Below are 18,208 nucleotides of genomic sequence, written 5' to 3'. Positions count from 1 at the left end.
GCACCAGTCCCTCCTGCAGCAAAGCACCCCCACAACATGATGCTGCCACCCCATGCTTCACGTTTGGGATGGTGTTCTTTGGCTTGCAAGCCTCCCCCTTTTTCCTCCAAACATAATGATGGTCATTATGTCCAAACAGTACGATCTTTGTCCCCATGTGCAGTTGCAAACCGTAGTCTGTTTTTTTTATGGCGGTTTTGGATCTGAGCGGCCTTTCAGGTTATGATGATATAGGACTCGTTTTAATGTGGATATAGATACTTTTGTACCTGTTTCCTCCAGCATCTTCACAAGGTCCTTTGCTGTTGTTCTGGGATTGATTTGCACTTTTCGCACCAAAGTACGTTCATCTCTAGGAGACAGAACGCGTCTCCTTCCTGAGCGGTATGACGGCTGCGTGGTCCCATGGTATTTATACTTGCGATATATTATTGGTATCAGATGAACGTGGTACTTTCAGGCGTTTGGAAGTTGCTCCCAAGGATGAACCAGACTTGTGGAGGTCTACATTTTTTTTTCTGAAGTCTTGGCTGATATCTTTTGAGTTCCCCATGATGTCAAGCAAAGAGGCACTGAGTTTGAAGGTAGGCCTTGAAATACATCCACAGATACACCTCCAATTGGCTCAAATGATGTTAATTAGCCTATCAGAAGCTTCTAAAGCCATGACATCATTTTCTGGAATTTTCCAAGCTGTTTAAAGGCACAGTCAACTTAGTGCATGTAAACTTCTGACCCACTGGAATTGTGATAGTGAATTATAGGTGAAATAATCTGTCTGTAAACAATTGTTGGAAAAATAACTTGTGTCATGCACAAAGTAGATGTCCTAACTGACTTGCCAAAACTATAGTTTGGTAACAAGAAATTTGTGGAGTGGTTGAGAAACTAGTTTTAATGACTTCAACATAAGTATATGTGAACTTCCGATTTCAACTGTATGTACAGCTACACCATCAAATGTTTGCCACCAAATTTTACTTAAATATGATTTTGTGTGTAATTGCGTTTTGCAGGAATGCAGTGTAACATGTTGGTGGAGGTCCAATACCAAAAATACAAGAAGTTCATGAAGTTGCAGCCAGTTTTCTCTTATGGAGATTTTATCTATCAAGGAGAATATATGAACTGTCTGATGTATATTCTTAATTGAACCCTTGGGCTTGATTTGGGTCAGACCCATTCTGTTGCCCCCTAGGTGGCTTATCTCTATGTATTCTGATTGGTCTATCTTTTTTGTAGTACAAAATAGGTTTGGACTGCCCTCTGCAGCACAAATATAATTGTTTTAATGATTCCTAAACTGAGGAGGATGTCCTGCTGGACCTGATTGTGAGGCACAGGTCTGGATTGGCCTCAAAGATCTACAGTCTCTCATAATGATATGAAATAACATGAATGTATAGATTGATTGCTTTGATCGGTTTGTGCTCAGTCTTTTCTCCTGCAGGCTGTTATACACCTAGTTCCTCCACAGACACATTATCCTTCTAACGTTATTTAGACCTGAGATCTCTAGAAAGGCCGTCTAAAAAAGCCAGGACAACCTTAAGAGATGAGGCCATCGACTCCACAGCAGCGAAAGAGGTATAATGACAACTGATATTGCATGTTGATAATCCCATTTCTATGTTTGCTTTTCATGGACATTCCGACAGCATAAACCAACCCAAAATTGTTCAACTTTTTTCTCTTGTCTTAATAGATGGTCCGAGACGCCCTGACTAGTAGACCTGGTGGGCAAGATGTATTAGAAGAGTACCAGACAACCAAAACATTGGACCACAGAAGAGAGTTGATTGCCATCTTAGTCAGCCACAATCCTGCAACGATAAGCTTCTCCTTAGCCAATCCGGCCACACACAGTGGATCAAAACAATCAAACTATACATGAATGTTATTTGGTATCATTATGAGACTGTAGAAAAATCCAGTACAACTTTCGTTAAACATATTTGGCGTGTGTATGCTTTACTGTTTTTGAGCAGGAGACTTCCCACTCGCCAACAGAGAGAACGTTATGCTCTTGGAATTGTCACCCTCTTTCCTTCGTATTGCTTTAATATTTTGACACTTGACCTCGCGTCGAACCATCAAGAAGAGATTCCACCCCAGTCGGAAGGCCCAACCCATAGGAGGAAGACCTGGCCCACCAGCTTGTTGGTGATGCTTGCAAGGAGGCCATGTCATTCCCTGTCCACTCGGCTGATGAAAAACAAGTCTATCAGAAGATGGAGGTGTTCCAGTATCGTCAGGAGCTAGTTTATAGTCCAGACAGAAGCACAGATGTCCTCAGTCTTTCCCAGGTTTCTGGACATCAAAGGATTGGATAGTGATGTAGTATGTGTTGGAATCAGAAGTAAAGACTAGTTATCTGATTGAGAACATGTGTTGTGTCATTGAGAACATGAAGTTGAAATGCTCCACTTTGTTTTAGTTGAATCGGGACTTTTTGCTGATGTTCAATGATGAAACGTCCTCTAAACTCCTTGAAAAGTGGGACACTGTATTGAAGCCTAAAGTCATTAAACTGGCAAAATCCCTGACTATGACCATGATATGCGTTGCCTCTTGAAGTCTGCAGAAAACTGCCAGAGAATGACAGCGAAACCAGTAAGTGGATTCTTTCATGGGTAGTGAAATGTTTCAAACTCTGTGATATTGTTTTATGTGATTTGGGGTGTTTGCCTTTTCTTGCCCTCAGATTTGGACAATGATATGTCCTGAACAAGAGGCCCCTAGTGTAATAGAGTTAAGGACAACAGTTCTTAACTAGATAAATGTATGTTACGGGGAATTTGTTGTCAAGCGTTGCCCAGAAACAGCCAGTCATTGATATCTCATATGAGAATTGAGCATAGCTTTTATCCCTCCACTACGTTTAGATTGATCGGTCTGTGCTCAAGATGGTTGTAGATGGAATTTACAGTTTTTCTCCATTGGTTTGGCTCATTTCTTGAAACAGAAATTACATTCTCAAAACTCTAAGATCATTTGGCAAAACAGTCTTACAGTTCAGCACAACACTATAGCTCACTTGCAAAAGCTCATATCTCTCCTAAAACTGTTCACTCATGCTTCAGAACTAAATTCCTTTCCCATATAAAGAGTCAGTGCCACGAAAATGGCAAAGATCCTTCTCAATTGCTTTGGCTCATTTCTTGAAACAGACCAGACGTTCTCAACACTTGGTGCTTTAACCAAAACTACATTTCCTTCTCATTTAAACAGTCAGTGCCCCCAAAATGCTTCGTCCCTTTGGCATTGTGTAAGCACTGCAAGTCAAAATGTTTAGATGTTTTGTCACTATGGCAGCGGACCATTGAAATATCCCTCATGTCCACCTTTCAGTCTTAGCCCAGTCCTTCATTGACAATGGTTACTGTACTGTTTTTTGTCCAGCTAACAGAATACAATTGTGTATAAAACTGAAAAAAAGAAATAGGATTTTAGGGTAAGAGTAGCCTCCAAGGTTTGACATCACACATTGCACTCATACTGCCAAGGAAATTGTAACCATTATCATTCACACACATAAAGTAACTTCCATACATCAGAGTAAAAAGAAAATGTATACAGCATAATATACTGTAATATAAACACACAAACAAAAAACAATAAATGATATGCAGCCTACAGTGCTGTAAATAAAGCTGGAGTTTCACAACTAACAGTTCTTCACTGGTCGCTGTCCTCACCCTCCCTCTCCTGGCCACCATCCTCACCCTCCTGGCCATCCACACGCTGCTGTCTGTCTGGCCACAGATTCTCGTCTACATCACAGCGTATATTCTCCCTTGCGATGCAACGAGGGAAGAAACGGCGTGCATGTCGCAACCATCCCCTACACTGATCTCCTGTAATATCCTCACACGCAGCGTCCATTGCATGGAGCAGGGACCTCTGATCTTGAGCCCGATGCTCATACACTCTCCACCTCCAAGCGGAGAAATACTCCTCAATAGGATTGAGGAAAGGAGAGTAAGGTGGTAGGAACACCATGACCATCCTTGGATGAGTAGTGAACCAGGCCCTGATGAGCGGGCCACGGTGGAAATTCACATTGTCCCATACAATGACATATTGTGGTAGGTGAGGCCCTACGAGACCTCTCTCATTTTCAGGGATCAAATCAAAATGAAGGCGGTCCAAGAAGATGAGGAGCTTCTGTGTATTGTATGGGCCAAGACTGGGGATGTGAGTGGCCACACCATTCTCAGATATGGCAGCACACATAGTTATATTGCCCCCTCGCTGGCCTGGGACATCCGCCGTGGCCCGGTGGCCAATAATATTACGGCCACGTCTTCGGCCCTTGGCCAGGTTGAAGCCAACTTCATCCACAAACACGAGGATGTGATGGGTCTCGTTTCCTTCCAATGCCATTATTCTCTACAATAGAGTAAAAAAAGAAAACATCAAATCAGTCATACAGAAGAGTCATACACTACAGTTACAGACAATTACATAGGAATGTTCTATGTTCTCCACAAGTTCAATATACTACTGGCCACTACTCCAGTGGTTCCAAACCTGGGGTACATGTACCCCTATGCAGAGGTACTACAGGGGGTATTTGACAGAAAGGGGAGGGGGGAAATCATCAATGACTAGACTTACTGAAATGTTACAGTAAAACCCACAGTATTAGATAGATTTACATGGGAGGCACTAATTGCAGCTCTTTGACCCCTTTTCTTATTGTATTCTTCAAAATAAGGATTATAATGATAATTGCATCATACAGTAAGCTGCAGTTTTTAGGCGAAATGTTGAAGTCGGATAAATCAAATACTTCCATACCTGGATTACCTGGATACACAAATCAGGTAAAGTGGGTACTGAAGCCAAAAAAGTTTGGGAACCACTGCTTAATTGTAAAAAGGTTATAATGATGGACAACCAGTAACTGACTTACATGTACATACTGGTACCGCAGCTCTTTCACTCTATCAGAGTTCCTCTCAAATGGTACCCTGTAAATTTGCTTCATTGTCATCTGATGCTTCTTCAATATCCGGTTTATTGTGGAGTTGCTTATAGAGTTGACATTTTGGAATATGGTAGGATTGCAGCGTGGATCTGTCTCAATGTGATGACATTATTTGCCATCACCATGTTACAGATCTCTTGTTCTTGTTGTTCATTGAGAAGTTTTCCTCTGCCACCCGTGCAAGGTTGTCGTCCAATCCTAGATATAGAAGTCAAAGGACAACACTCCATTCATAATGTATACCTTATGTATTCCTTACAGAATCAGTTGCCTATGTAATTGTATTGTTGTTCTACTTACAGTAACTTTACCACAATTGTAATGCATCACTGCACAGTGACTGGAATACTACTGTAAACTGTATCATCAATACTGTAGAAAATAAACTATTCCATAGTCTATTTTCTCCAATGTTTTTCTTGTCATTTTTAGTATCATAACATCCCATTGAGGTAAGATATTACTGTAGGCCTATCACACACACACACACACTAAATGAATAGGTAAATGTGTAAATAAATATATTTCTTGCTCTATGCACAGTGTCCTGTCCTATACAACATATAATTCCATCATTGACTGACTACATACCTGTTTCCCTGCGAAAGGTTTGGATGATGGAGGAGACTGTTGAGCGAGGCACATTAGGCTGCACTCGGCGACCTGCCTCCGCCATTGTGAGGCCATGGTTGATGACATGGTCTATAATTGTGGCCCGAATTTCATCCGGGACAGCATGGTGTCTTCGTGCTCCTCGGCCTCTTCCCCCTATTCCACCACCACGCACCCTTACTCCTCCTCCTCTTCCTCTTCCTCGAGCAGGCAGTTGCCCTTGTTCATTTACTTGGCCAGGTGCCTCCATGTTCAGAAATTGTACTGGTCCTGCATGGTCAAGCTCTTTACATACATGTTTGGCAGCATTCACAGTCATGGACAGCACCTGTCAGGTAACTAAACATACTGTTTGATTGGTCATCTGAGATGTGTGAAACTCCTCCTTCGTTAGTCAAGTTCTAGTTTCACCTGACTGTCAATTGCTGTAATAAATGTATCAAATGTTCCAAGGGATTCATATATGGTATTCATGGTATTATGTTCTTGACTAATTTTGACAATTGAACAGACTATTGTGCGTGTGATGACTTATACAATGAAATGACGCTGACACGTTTTGGAGCGAAAAACCATTAGACTGAGAATCAACAATCAGTTTAGATAAGATCTATTCACTTGGAAATTGTGCTAAATGTAGGCTACATGTACTTAATCATTTGCAAAGATGTACTGAGACATTGAGACATGTACTTAGACATTTGCAATTTGATGAAATGAATGAGAAATTCAATCCTGTTGTGAACAATTGCCAAGTGGTTTGGAGGTTTGTCCATGTAGTTTTGAGAATGTAATTTCTGTTTCAAGAAATGAGCCAAACCAATGGAGAAAAATAATCGGTCCTTTATTACATATGTGGAGCAGGAGGAACACCTTCAAGAACATTACTAAGTCCCTTGCCAAAAAACACCAATTTGCTATAGGCCATCACTGGGAGACCTCACGATTGCGGCGTATGGACCGACAAAAGCATTTTCCCATGAGTGATTTTACTGGTCAGTGCAGAAAGCCATTTCCTCTACCAGCTGGGTAGATGGATGGCACGTAGTGCAGTGGGGGACTGTTAGTTTGCAGTAAAATAATTAAGATCATTGTGGCTGACATTATTGTATACTTATTGCTGGACAAGTTGCATACTGATCATTTCTGTGAACAGAACCATGCATTCCCTGTGTTTGATGGTGTGTTTGATGGTGTTGATGACAAAGTTTATCAGAAATGTTATAAGCCTTTTGTCCTTCAAAGTGCTTATGGTGCTGATGAGAGCCTTTGTTTGACATGATTGAGTAATAGTCAGATTATTGGAAACTTTGTCAAGAAAATTGCATACCTAGTCTTAGGACTTCCACTTGTTTAAATAGCAACTCTGCAAATACTCTTGTTCTCATAGTACATGTTCTGATGTACATGTCCGTATAAGACATGTCTATGTCCTGGGAAATGTTCTTCTTACTTATGTCATTGGTGCACGTTAGCTCAACCGTCCAGGTGCAGGGTCACCGATCCCTGTCCTATCTGAACGGACACAGGTAGAGGGCAAGACTGTACAGGTTCCCCTTGAGAAACAAAATCGAATCTGTGTCTAACAGCAGCTCAAACAGGTAGGCCTACATAATATCAGCACTTGGCCCCCAGGACCATGCAATTACCCAATTGGCAATTACAACCAATAAACTGGTTTTACAATGTAAAAGGCAATTTACACATCCATTGGTACATCAGTCTTAATCAGACTTAATGATTATTAATGGTATTTCAATACCATACATAGATGGAACAATCATTTTCTCTTATTCAACGTTATGACTCCAAAGCGTGAAGCGCAGGCCACATAGCCTATTTCTATGCGCACTGAGGCGCACTCTAACCTATTACACACAACCAGAATGACAGACATAGGACACAGACACACGGAACTCTGACATAACCCAGAAAATGTGAACAAAGGAAACCATACATTTAATTAAATAAACAGAACTTCTACCGCATGAGTCTTGTGAACATTCATGTGCGCGAATAAACATCGCGCCCACTCAGCATGTGAGAAATGGTTGGCTAAATGAAACTGTATCGTAGGCCTATGAAACAGAAATGTCTGCGTGTTGCAATGAATGGTACGGGGATGGCATGTTGAAACGCCAGCTATTATTATAGTATTAGATGGAAAATAGATTTACCACATAGGGCCTGTGCATTTAAATGTGTGAAAGCAAGAGCAAACATTTCATCAAGAAAATAAAATATTGTCCCCCGGCTGGAGTTTGGAGAGCGCAAGTGAAGAGCCATGCCTGTGGTGTGTCTTCGCCAAAGTAATAATTCATTTCAAACAAATTCCAAATGCAAGCTTCATAAGTAAATGATCAGTTTCAAGCAATTGTTACATACCAAAATACCAGTAGGCCTATGCTAGTAATTGTTGCCCGATTTGCTGATGAGCTTGCAAAGTAACCCGTTCATATTCTTGATCACACATTTTTTGGACCTGTGTTGATTGACAGTTTGCTGGTCCAATCAGAGTGCCGAGTGTGCGTTTCCCTAGCCAATCTGTTGCAGGTTTTTTTTGCAAAGGCTTTGCTGCGGCTACTTTCTCTGGCTGTGTGAAGAGTAATCCACGCAGACGCTGTGCCACAAAATGAGTGACAAAACATTACCAAACCTGTCCAGATAAGTTCAGGTCATCAGTCTCAAGTCAAAGTCGAGTCCCGAGTCTTGAAGCTCCAAGTCTCAAGTTGTTTAATTTTCTATCATGTTGAGTCTCAAGTCATTAAATGTGTAACTCCAGTCAGACTCGGGTCCAAGTCATGTGACTCGTGTCCACAACTCTGGTGTTTTGTGTACCTGGAGTCTGGAGGTGATGGTAGAAGTAGATTGGCTTGTATATATTTCTCAGGTTGCATCCTGATTGTCCAACCTTCTCTCAAAGTGAAAGGTGACAGAGCTAGAGCGGTGTTGGTCAGACCATGAGACATCCCAAAAATCTGTCTTTTCACAAAACCGTCTGTAACGTCCGAACAGTTTGGCCTACAAACTATTATGACCCCTCTATGAAAAGATGACTCTCATGAACATGTTTTTTTTTGTTGCTCTAGGATGCCCACAGGCCTCACAAGACTCATCTGAAGGTCCCCGGTACCGTCTGAATGTCCCCGGTACCGTCTGAAGGTCCCCGGTACCGTCTGAAGGTCCCCGGTACCGTCTGAAGTCCCCCGGTACCGTCTGAAGGTCCCCGGTACCGTCTGAAGGTCCCCGGTACCGTCTGAAGGCCCCCGGTACCGTCTGAAGGTCCCCGGTACCGTCTGAATGTCCCCGGTACCGTCTGAATGTCCCCGGTACCGTCTGAAGGTCCCCGGTACCGTCTGAAGGTCCCCGGTACCGTCTGAATGTCCCCGGTACCGTACCGTCTGAAGGTCCCCGGTACCGTCTGAAGGTCCCCGGTACCGTACCGTCTGAATGTCCCCGGTACCGTCTGAATGTCCCCGGTACCGTCTGAATGTCCCCGGTACCGTACCGTCTGAAGGTCCCCGGTACCGTCTGAAGGTCCCCGGTACCGTCTGAATGTCCCCGGTACCAGTTGAACATAAATGAATGGAAGTATATATGGAGACTGTTTAGTGCCAAAAAGAAGGGGTTAAATCAGGTGTGTCAGATCAGGATCCTATTCTCTTGGAAACCGAAGAAAATGAGCCGAAACTGGGGAAGAACTACATGAACTTGTCTAATAATAAGAAACGCTACGTGACCCTAATGAATATGACTCTGATCTGAGAAAGTCCAGTAAAGGTAGCTAGTTCAAGTCAGTTGTTTCTGATGCCGTAGTTCCTCCGTCCATTCTAGCATGGCCAGACAGTGACTACTCTTTGTAGTCAGCGTGGAGCAGGATAGCCAGCCCATTAAGTCGGTTTTATTGTTGCTTTTGACCGGCTCTTAAAGGCAAGGTTAACGTTTTAAGTCGTCATTATGTTAGTCCTGTCTGATGACTCCTTGACAGTCCACAGGACAGCGTTCTCCTTAATGGCTTGAGCCGCAATGGAGAATCCCGTGTCAGTGTTTTTCATGTTGATGGAGCCGTAATGGCGGGTATCCCATGTCGGTGCCTTTCATTTAGATAAAGAGCCATAAAGAGGAGAGAAACTGGCCCCACAGGGAGTGAGAGGGGAAGAGGGGAGTTAAGACGGGAGGGAGACACATAGCTGTAAAACTCTCCCTCTCACCTCGGCCAGACCAACTGGGGGGACACGCGCGCGAGCGCATGCACACACACACACACACACACACACACACACACACGCACGCACGCACGCACACACACACAAATACGCAGACAGACACTGATTCACGTTTCTGCAGATACACTTTTTGACGATCCCCAACAGCTCACAGCGTGGTCGTATGCTTGCCAGCACTCATTTTCTCACACACATTCCTTACATACAACACACACCCTCTGTCTGTTTACAGGCCGGCGTCTGTGCAGTGTAGACAGCCTGTATTTAGTGTGTGCTGTCCTGTGTGAAGAGCCCTATTTTAAGGACTCTTTACTGAGCCTGCACACACACAAACACAGGTACAGTGTTTCCACACTTCCTCTCTGGGCTCATAGCTAAGCCTGGTTTACTGCTCTGGAATGGCAAATGATTTATCTGCCCCCCCCCCCCCACACACACACACACACACACACACGTTCGGACACAAACATACACACACTTGACCGCCCACTATCTAAAGCTCATACATGCACACATACTAACACAACTGGCCTGGCCTCTAACCCTCTTGCTGAGGATGAAAGTGGCCCATCACTGATAAGCTGAACTTGGGGAGGAGAAGACTGGGAGAGAGGCCAGGAGGAGGAGGTGGAGGAGAAGAGAGAGAGATAGGGGTCAGGAGGAGGTGGAGGAGAAGAGAGAGATAGGGGTCAGGAGGAGGAGGAGGTGGAGGAGAAGAGAGAGAGATAGGGGTGAGGAGGAGGAGGGGAAAGAGAAGAGAGAGAGATGTGAGGAGGTGGAGGAGAAGAGAGATGTCAGGAGGAGGAGGTGGAGGAGAAGAGAGATGTCAAGAGGAGGAGGTGGAGGAGAAGAGAGATGTCAGGAGGAGGAGGTGGAGGAGAAGAGAGATGTCAGGAGGAGGAGGTGGAGGAGAAGAGAGATGTCAGGAGGAGGAGGTGGAGGAGAAGAGAGATGTCAGGAGGAGGAGGTGGAGGAGAAGAGAGATGTCAGGAGGAGGAGGTGGAGGAGAAGAGAGATGTCTGGAGGAAGTGGAGGAGAAGAGAGATGTCTGGAGGAAGTGGAGGAGAAGAGAGATGTCTGGAGGAAGTGGAGGAGAAGAGAGATGTCAGGAGGAATTGGAGGAGAAGAGAGATGTCTGGAGGTGGAGGTGGAGGAGAAGAGAGATGTCAGGAGGAGGAGGTGGAGGAGAAGAGAGATGTCAGGAGGAGGAGATGAAGGAAGACGAGGAGAGAGAGAGGTCAGGAGATGGAGGGAGAAGAGAAGAGAGAGATGGAGGGAGATGGAGGGAGACGAGAAGAGAGAGAGGTCAGGAGATGGAGGGAGAAGAGAAGAGAGAGATGGAGGGAGACGAGGAGAGAGAGAGGTCAGGAGATGGAGGGAGAAGAGAAGAGAGAGATGGAGGGTAAACTTCAGGTCACCTCCCAGACGTCCCAGTGTGTGTTGTGTTGTGAGGGCTTCTCTCTGGTAGAGTGGGGGAGGGGATTTCACATGCTGCGTTTGTCCAGGAGGTGGCACTGTACCCCAATAGGGAGCCATAGAGAGCCGTGTGTATGGTTGTAGTGTGTTTGTGTGTCATAGAGAGAGACAGTCACTTGCTTCTTGTGATCTCTTGATATGAGATCCAGAGATAAACACAGTCACACATACACACACACACTTAAGGCGTTTTTGACTGGTGGTTCCCACCATAATCTATATTGTGAAGTCGCCACTGCACACAGACACACACACAGACACACACACAGACACACACAGACACACACAGGAACACACAAAGAAACACACACAGGCACACACACAGACACACACACAGGCACACACACAGACACACACACAGACACACACACAGACAGGCACACACACAGACAGACACACAGACACAGACACGGTGATATGCATTGACCCCTGACACACTCCTGTTTGTGTTAATGCTTATGATATCTGAGATGGTAGCTATGCTATATAAAGCACTGTCTCTCTCTCTCACACACACACACACACATTTGCAGTCACTTCATACACTCATGCATCCTCACAGACAGCATATATTTTTCTTTGTTTTTTCATTTAGATTTTATTTAGTTTCAAAATGAACCCTCTCTGGTCTGAGTGCTGAGTGAGGTAGTGTGTTTTTTAAAGTTGTGTGTGTGTAGTTGTGTGTGTGTGTGTGTGTGTGTGTGTGTGTGTGTGTGTGTGTGTGTGTGTGTGTGTGTGTGTGTGTGTGTGTGTGTGTGTGTGTGTGTGTGTGTGTGTGTGTGGTTCCCACCTCGAGTACGTCACTAGGGGTTTGGCAGTCGCCCCTAGGGTGTAAGACGAGGAATAATAACCTTGTTAAAAAACAACAATAATGCCCTCTCTTTCTCTCTCTCTTTGTCGGTCTTGGTCTTACTGACCAGTTGTCTGGCCTAGCCCGGCCCAGCTGTGTCCTGGCACACACACACACACACGCTTTCGCTCTCACAAACACACACACTTCCACCACTGTCTTGTGTTGTTAAAAGTGTCCACATGCAAACTAGACCCACAACAGAACAGGCTCTGACGTTACAGGCTCGGTCTATTGGCATGGCGATGGCAAAAATGGGAGCAGTGGCTAACGAGCGGCGGGGTCATTAGTGGTAATTACCCTGCATGCCTGCGTCTTGCCTGGCCGCGGTGGGCTGCCACATCGCTAACGGACGGCGACTTTAAAAGGCTTTAAAAACGTTTCATTGTTTTCCCAACGCTGGGAACTGCAACTTATCAGTGGTCGGGAGAGAGAGAGAAAGTGTGTGTGTGTGTGTGTGTGTGTTGGTTACGCGACTGCATTGCACTAACTTTGGTGCCACCGTGGGAGCTTAATGTGTTTGTATACTGTGTGTCTCAGACGGTGCAGGTTTGCTGTGTGACCTGTGTGTGAAACCTCTACCATGTAGCCCATTGCATTCTGCATCAGGCCACAGGCAAACCACCACAGCTAACCATGGTCCAATTAAGACAGTGGCAAAAAGAAAGCATATTAAGAACCTTACAAAGGTCTCGGGTAGGGAATGAGAGTGGGAGAGAGAGGCCTACTGGGCATCATAGTCGTGGGTAGTTGGCTGGGCCTGCTGTCAGTGATTACTAACTAACCAGCACTGGACTTACTATATTAGCATAAGAAGCCCTTCACTAGGGGGACCAGGGGGACAGGGAGAGGCTGATTAAGAGGGTAGAGAGGGGGGAGGGAAGGAGGTAATGGAGGAGAAGGAGGTAGGGCAGTCAGGGGTGAGGGAGGATAGGGGGTGAGGGGAGGGGCGTAAGGGGGTGGGGGTCTGGACTCCAGATGGAAGCAGACCCACAGCAGCTGGGGGACTGGCTCTTTCAACGTAGTGTGTGTGTGTGTGTGTGTGTGTGTGTGTGTGTGTGTGTGTGTGTGTGTGTGTGTGTGTGTGTGTGTGTGTGTGTGTGTGTGTGTGTGTGTGTGTGTGTGTGTGTGTGTGTGTGGTGTCTTTCTCTGTGGGTGTGTTAGCCTATTTGTCAGCTGGTGTATGTGCCAGTCTTACTATAAAGCTCTGTCCATCAAATTCCCCTAAACCTCACCCTGTATGTCACTCATCTTAAGAACATTTGCAGTGTGTGTGTGAGTGTAGCTGCTCTGTATCAGGGCTGTTAATTAGGGATCATTATCAGTCTACCTCAAACCTAATGGGTCTGCTTTGGACCAGAGGGATTGATTCAGGAATGATCTCGCTCTCTCCTCTTCCTCCACCTCTCCCTCTCTCCTCTGTCTCCTGCCATTGACCACTTTCCCCTCATGGAATAGAGCAGGCACTGATGATGATGAGGTCAGGTCAATGAAGAAGCACTGTGAAGAGAAAGAGTGCTGTTGCATGTCTTTCAGCATCATTCTCTCAGACTTTCTCCCTCTGTGCTTCAGTCTCTCATGGTGTGTATTTGTGTGTTTTCTCATGACATCTGTGCTTCAGTCTCTCATGGTGTGTGTTTGTGTGTTTTCTCATGACATCTGTGCTTCAGTCTCTCATGGTGTGTGTTTGTGTGTTTTCTCATGACATCTGTGCTTCAGTCTCTCATGGTGTGTATTTGTGTGTTTTCTCATGACATCTGTGCTTCAGTCTCTCATGGTGTGTGTTTGTGTGTTTTCTCATGACATCTGTGCTTCAGTCTCTCATGGTGTGTGTTTGTGTGTTTTCTCATGACATCTGTGCTTCAGTCTCTCATGGTGTGTGTTTGTGTGTTTTCTCATGACATCTGTGCTTCAGTCTCTCATGGTGTGTGTTTGTGTGTTTTCTCATGACATCTGTGCTTCAGTCTCTCATGGTGTGTGTTTGTGTGTTTTCTCATGACATCTGTGCTTCAGTCTCTCATGGTGTGTGTTTGTGTGTTTTCTCATGACATCTGTGCTTCAGTCTCTCATGGTGTGTGTTTGTGTGTTTTCTCATGACATCTGTGCGTGTCAGTGTGGGGTTGTTCTCAGGCTTGCGCTCGTTAACGCAGCAGATAAAGACTCTGTTTTTAACATGAAGGACTAGCATTAGCGACTTTGGCAGATAAACTGTTGAAAGTGCTGATTTTTTATGTGTGTGATTTGGGTCAGCACTCTCTCCCTCTTCTCTCTCCATTTTAGTTAGTTACTTGATATCCGCAGAGTTTTTTTTATATCTCCTATTGGGTAAAGTTATATCGCTGGGCCACATGAGGCTGCACTAAAGGCCTGTAAACAGTCTGTCTCTGCCATGGGGTTTGGGGAGGGGTAACGTTAAGGAGCCTCACTGAGAAACATTAGCAAAGCATTTAGAACTCTGTGAGAAATGTTTCCACTAGAGCTTTATCTCCCATGATTACAACAAAGATCGCTTATCAATCCCGTTAGATTTCCAGGAGAATATCACTGTTTTGTACAGCTAGTCATTTTCTCTCAATAATTAAATAAAGAGTCATCCATTAGGCTAATGTCTCTAATGTACTCTATATGTATTGTACTCTATATAATGTACTCTATAATGTACTCTATATGTACTCTATATATACCAAAGTATGTGGACACCCCTTCACATTAGTGGATTCGGCTATTTCAGCCCCACCCGTTGCTGACAGGTGTATAAAATCAAGCACACAGCCATGCAGTCTCCATAGACAAACATTAGCAGTAGAATGGCCTTACTGAAGAGCTCAGTGACTTTCAAATCAAATCAGATGAAATCAAACTTTATTTGCCACATGCGCCGAGTACAACAGGTTTTAACCTTACCGTGAAATGCTTACTTACAAGCCCTTAACCAACAATGCAGTTCAAGAAAGAGTTAAGAAAATACAGTTGAAGTCTGAAGTTTATATACACTTAGCACCCCACAACATGATGCTGCCACCCTCGTGCTTCACAGTTGGGATGGTGTTCTTCAGCTTGCAAGCCTCCCCCTTTTTCCTCCAAACATAACGATGGTCATTATGGCCAAACAGTTCTATTTTTGTTTCATCAGACCAGAGGACATTTCTCCAAAAGTCCGATCTTTGTCCCCATGTGCAGTTGCACACTGTAGTCTGGCTTTTTTATGGTGGTTTTGGAGCAGTGGCTTCTTCCTTGCTAGGCGGCCTTTCAGGTTATGTCGATATAGGACTCGTTTTACTGTGGTTATAGATACTTTTGTACCTGTTTCCTCCAGCGTCTTCACAAGGTCCTTTGCTGTTGTTCTGGGATTGATTTGCACTTTTCGCACCAAAGTACGTTCATCTCTAGGAGACAGAATGCGTCTCCTTCCTGAGCGGTATGACGGCTGCGTGATCCTATGGTGTTTACACTTGCGTGCTATTGTTTGTACAGATGAACGTGGTACCTTCAGGCATTTGGAAATTGCTCCCAAGGATGAACTAGACTTGTGGAGGTCTACAATTTTTTTCTGAGGTCTTGGCTGATTTCTTTTGATTTTCCCATGATGTCAAGCAAAGAGGCACTGAGTTTGAAGGTAGGCCTTGAAATACATCTACAGGTACACCTCCAATTGACTCAAACGATGACAATTAGAAGCTTCTAAAGCCATGACATCATTTTCTGGAATTTTCCAAGCGTTTAAAGGCACAGTCAACTTAGTGTATGTAAACTTCTGACCCACTGGAATAGTTATACAATGAATTATAAGTGAAATAGTCTGTAAACAATTGTTGGAAAAATTACTTGTCATGCACAAAGTAGATGTCCCAACCAACTTGGCAAAACTATAGTTTGTTAACAAGACATTTGTGGAGTGGTTGAAAAACGAGTTTTAATGACTCCAACCAAAGTGTATGTAAACTTCCGACTTCAACTGTATATACAGGGGGTACCGGTACCGAGTCAATGTGCAGGGGTACAGGTTAGTCGAGGTAATTTGTACATGTAGGTAGGGGTAAAGTGAGTATGTATAGATAATAAACAGCGAGTAGCAGCAGTGTAAAAACAAATAGGAGGGGTCAATGTAAATTGTCTGGGTGGTCATTTTATTAATTGTTCAGCAGTCTTATGTCTTGGAGGTAGAAGCTGTTAAGGAGCCTTTTGGTCCTAGAGTTGGCGCTCCGGTACCGCTTGCCGTGCGATAGCAGAGAGAACAGTCATTGACTTGGGTGACTGGAGTCTTTCACAATTTTCTGGGCTTTCCTTGGACACTGCCTAGTTTATAGGTACTGGATGGCAGGTAGCTTGGCCCCAGTGATGTACCCTCTGTAGCGCCTTACGGTCAGATGCCAAGCAGTTGCCATACCAGGCGGTGATACAACTGGTCAGGATGCTCTCGATGGTGCAGCTGTAGAACTTGATAGTTCATTGATGATGTGGACACCAAGGAATTTGAAACTCTCAACCCGCTCCACTACAGCCCCGTTGATGTTAATGGGGGCCTGTTCGGCCCACCTTTTCATGTAGTCCACGATCAGCTCTTTTGTCTTGCTCACATTGAGGGAGAGGTTGTTGTCCTGGCACCACACTGCCAGGTCTCTGACCTCCCTATAGGCTGTCTCATCATTGTCGGTGATCCGGCCTACCACTGTTGTGTCGTCAGCAAACTTAATGATGGTGTTGGAGTCGTGTTTGGCCATGCAGTCATGGGTGAACAGGGAGTACAGGAGTGGACTAAGCACACACTCCAAAGGGGCCCCAGTATTGAGGATCAGCGTGGCAGACGTGTTGTTGCCTACCCTTACCACCTGGGGGCGGCCCGTCAGGAAGTCCACGATCCAGTTGCAGAGGGAGGTGTTTAGTCCCAGGGTCCTTAGCTGAGCTGTAGTCAATGAACAGTATTCTCACATAGGTGTTCCCTTTGTCAAGGGCAGTGTGGATTGAGATTGCATCATCTGTGGATCTGATGGGGTGGTATGTGAATTGGAGTGTGTCTAGGGTATCCGGGATGATGCTGTTGATCTGAGCCATAACCAGCCTTTACAAGCACTTCATGGCTACTGATGTGAGTGCTACAGGGTGGTAATCATTTAGGCAGGTTACCTTCGCTTCCTTGGGCACAGGGACTATGGTGGTCTGCTTGAAACATGTAGGTATTACAGACTCGGTTAGAGAGACGTTGAAAATGTCAGTGAAGACACTTGCCAGTTGGTCCGTGCATGCTTTGAGTACACGTCCTGGTAATCTGTCTCGTCTCACCCCGCTGCTTTGGGAGTGTTGACCTGTTTAATGGTCTTGCTCACATAGGCTACCGAGAGCATTATCACACAGTCGTCTGGAACAGCTGGTGCTCTCATGCATGCTTCAGTGTTGTTTGCCTCGAAGCGAGCAGAAAAGGCTTTTAGCTTGTCTGGTAGGCTCACATCACTGGGCAGCTTGCGGCTAGGTTTCCCTTTGTAGTCCGTAATAGTTTTCAAGCCCTGCCACATACGATGAGCGTCAAAGCCGGTGTAGTAGGATTCAATCTTAGTCCTGTATTGACGCTCTGCCTGTTTGACGGTTCGTCTGAGGGCGTAGAGGGATTTCTTATAGGCATCTGGATTAGTGTCCCGCTCCTTGAAAGCGGCAGCTCTAGCCTTTAGCTCAGTGTGGATGTTGCCTGTAATCCATGGCTTCTGGTTGGGATATGAAAGTACAGTCACTGTGGGGACGACATCGTCGATGCACTTATTGATGAAGCCGATGACTGAGGTGGTATACTCCTCAATGCCATTGGATGAATCCCAGAACATATTCCAGTCTGTGCTCACAGACATTTCTGTAGCGTAGCATTCGCGTCATCTGACCACTTCCGTATTGAGCAAGTCACTGGTACTTCCTGCTTTAGTTTCTGCTTGTAAGCAGGAATCAGGAGGATAGAATTATGGTCAGATTTGCCAAATGGAGGGCTGGGGAGAGCTTTGTACACGTCTCTGTGTGGAGTAAAGGTGGTCTAGAGTTTTCTTTCTTCCTCTGGTTGCACATGCTGGT

General features: G+C 45.0%; 1 long non-coding RNA gene across 1 annotated transcript; it reads left to right on the top strand.

Annotated features, from left to right (window-relative positions):
- The first annotated feature begins 931 nt into the window (after positions 1-931).
- Positions 932-2,546, top strand: LOC123730978 (uncharacterized). Its single transcript, XR_006762481.1, has 2 exons — positions 932-1,587; positions 1,706-2,546. It is a non-coding gene; the product is annotated as an uncharacterized lncRNA (long non-coding RNA).
- The last annotated feature ends 15,662 nt before the right edge of the window (positions 2,547-18,208 follow it).

Source organism: Salmo salar, chromosome ssa27 (assembly GCF_905237065.1).
Source record: "Salmo salar chromosome ssa27, Ssal_v3.1, whole genome shotgun sequence".
Classification (NCBI taxonomy): Eukaryota; Metazoa; Chordata; class Actinopteri; order Salmoniformes; family Salmonidae; genus Salmo; species Salmo salar.
Note: the sequence above shows the minus strand (reverse complement) of the source record. Positions and strands in the feature narration are given on the sequence as shown.